The 6,039-nt window shown below is 36.2% G+C and overlaps 1 long non-coding RNA gene across 1 annotated transcript; it reads right to left on the minus strand.

Annotated features, from left to right (window-relative positions):
• Nucleotides 1-507: 507 nt before the first annotated feature.
• LOC131684508 (uncharacterized) lies at nt 508-3,932 on the minus strand. Its single transcript, XR_009304659.1, has 3 exons — nt 3,767-3,932; nt 3,360-3,502; nt 508-719 (listed from the first exon to the last, which is right to left on the minus strand). It is a non-coding gene; the product is annotated as an uncharacterized LOC131684508 (long non-coding RNA).
• Between the last annotated feature and the right edge of the window lie 2,107 nt (nt 3,933-6,039).

Consider the following 6,039-nt stretch of genomic DNA (forward strand, 5'->3'; position numbering starts at 1 on the left):
TAAAGTGCTAGATCAGCACCACCGAACGACAGCTCTTCCCATCTTGGAAATGTGTCACATAATGAATCAGCAAAAAACTGTCAACAAACGCACATACACCGAAGGGCTTAGCTGTATATACGCAGGCATTTTACATACATTAAAAATCATCAACTATAAAACTGACACCACCAACACCACCACACACAATTGTAGCAAACATTCAACAGCAGAGTTAACAGACAAACCTTAGCGCTTTTTCCCAAGTATTTACCCAAAAACGATAGTTAATTTTAACCCAGAAAAATTTCATCAGATACGACGGCAGTGAGTAATATTGTGCAATAGTTTTTAAATATTTGTAACAACTACAACATACGAGTTCCATAGCCACTATTTGACGCTGTCAAAATATTAGGACGGTTCACTTTTTCAACAAATCTCAACATAACAAGAAAACAACAAAATTTTTGTGAGTTTAAAATCAATATTGTCTTTAATCATTTTTATATATACACTCCAGTAACTACGAACTCTCTTTAGAATCCTTGATAAAGGTGGAATAAACCCATTGCAACGTTGGAAGTAAAAACAATATTGTTGTTTTCGCTGTCAAATTCAGGACTGATTAGCCAAAAAAATACCCTTACTTAGCGCTTTATTTGGTTTAATCACACTAGTTCTGAATTCAGTCGCTAGGGCGGCGCTGTTATCAACTTTTTAATGAAGCCATCATAACTCTAAAACGGAAAATAAGAAAAGGATGTGTGAATTGTGGGTTAGCCCCTTTTGGACTCTAAGTACCCCCGGGGTTAACCACCCCCCCCCCCCCCCTCCACCCGAATTACGAAAATTCTTGTGAATTGATAAGTAGTACATATAATGATCATATTTTTTCTAGACAACATGGGCCAATGAAGTACTAATAAAATAATGTATTTTTACAATAAAAACAATGTTAATTTGGAAATATGGAAGTTTTTTCTATTTTCTATAAAAAATGCAAAATGTAGGTTAGCCCCTTTTGGACCCAGCCCCAGCTATTCAATCACATTTGACTAAAACAACGTAGCGACGTATTTTTCTGTCTGACAATAGGTCTTTTACATGTTCTGATACGTAAAATTAAAGATTGTGATTCTTTTGGTGTAAAACTCAGACTGAATGACCTAGGAAAAGCTGAACAACTCACATTTTTACATGTAATTAAATGTAAATTTATGTAAATTAAGGCGCTCCTTATATGTTCATCTGGTAAGACGCAAAGTTACAAGATTTTTTTTGCTGTATACGCTAAAGTCAGAAGACAATGTCAACGATGTAAGAACGATAGCCCAATCCCACGTGCCTCGATTAATGCCGATCTCCCGCCGGCACGATTCGTGGCTTTCTTCCTTCCATTCAAGCACGTTTGAATCGACTAATTCGGGCCAATGGAGGTCGTCATCGGTAGAAAATTGAAGGAACGATGGGAAATACTCGCATGTTGCTCTTACCCCGAACCTCTTCCTACTCGGTTCCTCGAATGCGACAAAGTCACTCATCGTAAACGACTGTCGCATTGAAACAAAACTGGCGTGCTTCGCAAGACCTAGTCAACCAATTCTGAAAGCGCTGGTTAACTGACTACTTCCCGAAGATCAGTCGATGGACGAAGGGATTTATCCATACAAAATTTTAAGAATGTCTGAATGAAGTAGCAGTAGCTGTTGTCGTGAACGCACTATTGTGTAGATCTACTGAACGTTCTTGGGTTTGAGTCGCCAAAATTTGCTGAGAGCCCGCCTATATTGGCCGAAGGGAATGCAAGCTCTCTTCATTCTGAAATCGATGTGAGTTGATCAATTTAGTTTGGAATCAAGAATGACCCCAGCGTACTTAACTTGATCTGCTGCAGTAATTTCAGAATGAAAGAACTGTGACGGGCGAGTTCGGGTTGTAATCCTTCGTTGCGTTGAAAGCACTATTGATGTTTTATGTGGATTAATCGATAGTCCAACATAAACACAACATTGCTCAACAACACATAAGGCTTGCAGCATCAAATCAATTACAAAGCTTTTCTCCAAAATTGGAACAATTTCCAGTTCTTTAACAAAAACACCAGATCAAAAATTTATCAATCTATAAAATGATAAATAAACTACGACCGGTTGAAAGTCAATTTTGATGTATCGATGAGGACGTTAAGGCAATTTAAAAGTTATGAAATAGTGCGTCATTCTCCCAAACAAAGCCAAAATCAGCTATCATAATTATCCATTGAGATTAAATAATACAAATTAGAATAGAAGTATACATGCAGTCTTATTTAGCGTTTTCCAAACCACCGCCCTCCCTGTTCCCCACGTTACCCAAAGTCACAAAATTTTAATCACCCCCTTGGAAATAACCTAGCTTTTTCGAGACCTCCCACCCTCCACAACGCAACCGATACATTTTAGTTACCGGTTGTGTCGCTTCCATTCAAACCCAGTACTAGGGCACAAATTTAACAAATAGTTCAAAAGTCATGACGCAAAGTTTAATCACTTATAACGGTTTACATGCATCCACTAATGAGCACGAGACATATGAGTTTCCGATGAAAATAAGTGACCATATCGTTGAACCTTTCGCTCGTTGAAAACATAACTACCCATGCGTACATAGTTCATTTACAGTAGACCCAGACAGCTAATGAGCTAGACAAACAAACCGAACCATGAGCGAACGGTATAGCATCATTAAACTTACATAACTACAAACATAACAATTTTCGCAAGGTTTTTCATCCATAAGGGCCTTTTCTCATATTCCGCTACGCGTTCAGTGAGAAATTCAAAATATGCATGACAAAACCAAATAATGTTAGGTGGAAGAAACATGAACGCGATATGTGTTTTTGTTTGACTTGTGGAATTCTTAAAGTAACATAGTATTATTTGCGAATAACCCTTATCTACCCTTAAACTTGTCTCGTTGCCGGCAATGTTTAGCAAATAATCGCGTGAAACGAGAGTCATACCGACCAATCAAAGGCAACCAAGATCACTACGCCACCGCCGCCGCAGCTAACGAGGCAACTACGTGATAGACGGTTAGATATCTCATTTCAAAATCTGTCGGATACATAATATTAGGGGTGGAGGTTTCATGCAACAATTAACTGATTAATTCTTAAACATTCAATTATAAGAATTAATTTTACATGAACATTAAATGTTGTGTCGAACAGAGATGCTGATTCTACTAGACAATCATCCTCCATTGCCTATCTAAGAATCACCCTTCGTGTGTGTAGGACCGTTGCGGTTCATTAACACTATTATCTGTCAAAAAGTATTGATCATACACAAAATGTTCAGAGCCGTATAAAAATAGAATGAAAAATTTCTCACCATTCTGTGCCCTTCATGGTTTTATCTCAGATCTTGACCTTAGACCTACAATCCTCAAGACTTCGTGAAAATCCTTGACCATCAACTCTACTGATGTTCTGCGGTACAAATAAGAGGATCGTTTAATGACAAATGGTTATGTGCTGCAATAAAACATCAGATAATTATCCCTGGAAGTTTCACTGTATCGCATAGCAATCTTGAAGCGTCACCAATAAATTATGGAATTGATATGTGTAGGAGCTTGATCTTGCCACACGAAGCACGATTGCAAATGCATCACTGGCCAGCACACGACTCGATAGCAGAACATACGCAATTGAATTTAATTAACTTTCAACACTTGTTGACAAAACGCAGCTATTAAACGGCACTAGGTCGTGCATATAACATTTGCTTCTACCAACCTCACGCACAAATCTGCATTCTGCTACGCAATCTCCGCCTCCGCCTATGCGAATCACAACCACCACTCCAATAGGCAAAACCGTTCCAACTCGTATGCAAGTGACGGTTAATGGGTAGTTACAAGATTTCTAATTGCATACTTCCACCAGGTATCAACTAATTGGTCGAATAAATATTGTTTGTCTCTCGCTGCTCTGGGTAGTATTCTTTGAACTTGAGCTTGATCTTGGAAATGTTTCACAGACTAAGTGTTGCATGCCGGGAGTAACAAAAAAAAACATCAGACAAAGCGAATGTGGTTAAACGTAAAGAGATTAGTCATGCGATTAAATTTCAAAGGCTCGCTGTTGTATTGATATCGGTTCTCTCCGAATCGTAAAAGTTGTAGAATCGCAAATAAGGGTGGGGTAAATATACAGGGTAGATGGGTGTATAACGCCCCTTTAAGAAAAAACGGCTATATTTCTACTTTCAATACAACGATCTCTGCACCAACACCTATTCTAAATTTATTACTGTAGTATTAAGAAATTAGTTCCAGATATTTTTTTTCCACGTCTTAATAAAAGCAATGATACACATATTTAAAAGTAGCGACTTATCTTTGAGAGTGAATTAAAAAAAACACTATACATCGCCCAAAGCTAAATATTACCATAGCTATTATACTTTACTAGAAACAATTACAGTATACAATTGCAGTGTACAATTACAGTGTACAATTCATTAATACATATTCAGTCATTCCTGAGATATGATTGCTCAAAGTGGAACCCGCCCTTTTGCTGCAGACGTGCATTGTTGCGCCTCAAGAATTGATTCTGGGACTGAAAGTGTTGTGTTGTAGTTTGTTAAAAACTCCTCCGTAGAATAAGGTTTTTGTTTCAAAAACAAGAATTTTTACAAAAATTGCACAAATTTCGCAAATTTTAAATTTTTTCCATCAAATTTGTTTTAAAAAAGTACAATATAAATTTGTTTTACAAATTTCTCGGTGCTGAATTAAAAATTTGATATCATTTAATTTGATCATTAATCTTTAAAATCGCTTGAGCCGTTCTTAAGTCGTCGCGCATGCCAGTTTAGACGAAATGATCTTAAAAAAGACTCGTTTTAAATTTTGAATTCCAAGCGCAACATGTAAAACAATTCATAGCTTCCACCATTTTTCGAATTGCGTCTGGAAATTTTATTTATGTATTTCTGAATGTAGGGGAGAGAGGGTAACAATGAAACACATTTTTTCTACAATTTAATTTTGATGATAATACATGTTATTTGTGTAATCAAAAGTGATACATAGTGCCACTATGTTGTTAACTAATACATATATTTTTTCCAGCTGGTAAAATTCACGGGAAATAACATTTTTTGGATAATAAACAGTTGGTGGTAAAATGTATCAGTGTGCCCCATGGGTAGGAACTATGAAACACGATGTCATCTATAGTGAAATATTCTACTTATAAATTTTATTCTTTTGTTTTGACGAAGAATGATCCTAACGCTTTGAATTAAAGTTATATTGAGGCGAAAATCGTTTGTTTACGAAAGAATCCACTATATCATCGCGTAACATCGAACCACCATATATGCATATTAGCTGCAATCCTGAAATAAGAGACAATTTCTACAAAATTTGGCCAAATTTACTAATTTTGCACTATATGAGTAGTATTTAGTGTGGAAAATCGGAACCCATTGACATTTTGAGACAGATCACAAAAACAAACAAAAATCACTGTTCCCCATACGCCATCGTTTCACAGTTACCCAATGGGTCTATTCATGAAAATTGTGAAATCACACAGAACCATGAGTAGTTACCAAAAAACTTTGTTCGCGGCAAATGTTGAGCATAAAATTTGCTATAAATAGCAATAGACTAAACATTTATTCAATGAATGGTAATTCATAAAGATGGAATAATGTTTATCATTGCAAATTTACTCTGGCTATCACAAAACAAACAAATATCCATTAAAAGAGATAGAGTTATCAGATCTCTTCCAAAATATAGCAACACGTGTAAAGAATTAGAAATTGTGAAATATGAGGGAATTAGACGATTCCGATCATGCATTGTGATTTTATTGCGAATGTTTAATAGTTCCTGCTGATCCACTGTTACCCTCTCTCCCCTATATAATGTCAAGTAACGAAAAGAAAGAAAAAATCTATGACTCATTTACAAAAACCCATTTACCTCTTAAAATTGGTTTCGACAGTATGTAAAAAAAATATTATCCATCCTCGGCTTGGTATTACTTCA

The sequence above is a fragment of the Topomyia yanbarensis genome, chromosome 2 (genome assembly GCF_030247195.1).
Source record: "Topomyia yanbarensis strain Yona2022 chromosome 2, ASM3024719v1, whole genome shotgun sequence".
In the NCBI taxonomy this organism is placed as follows: domain Eukaryota; kingdom Metazoa; phylum Arthropoda; class Insecta; order Diptera; family Culicidae; genus Topomyia; species Topomyia yanbarensis.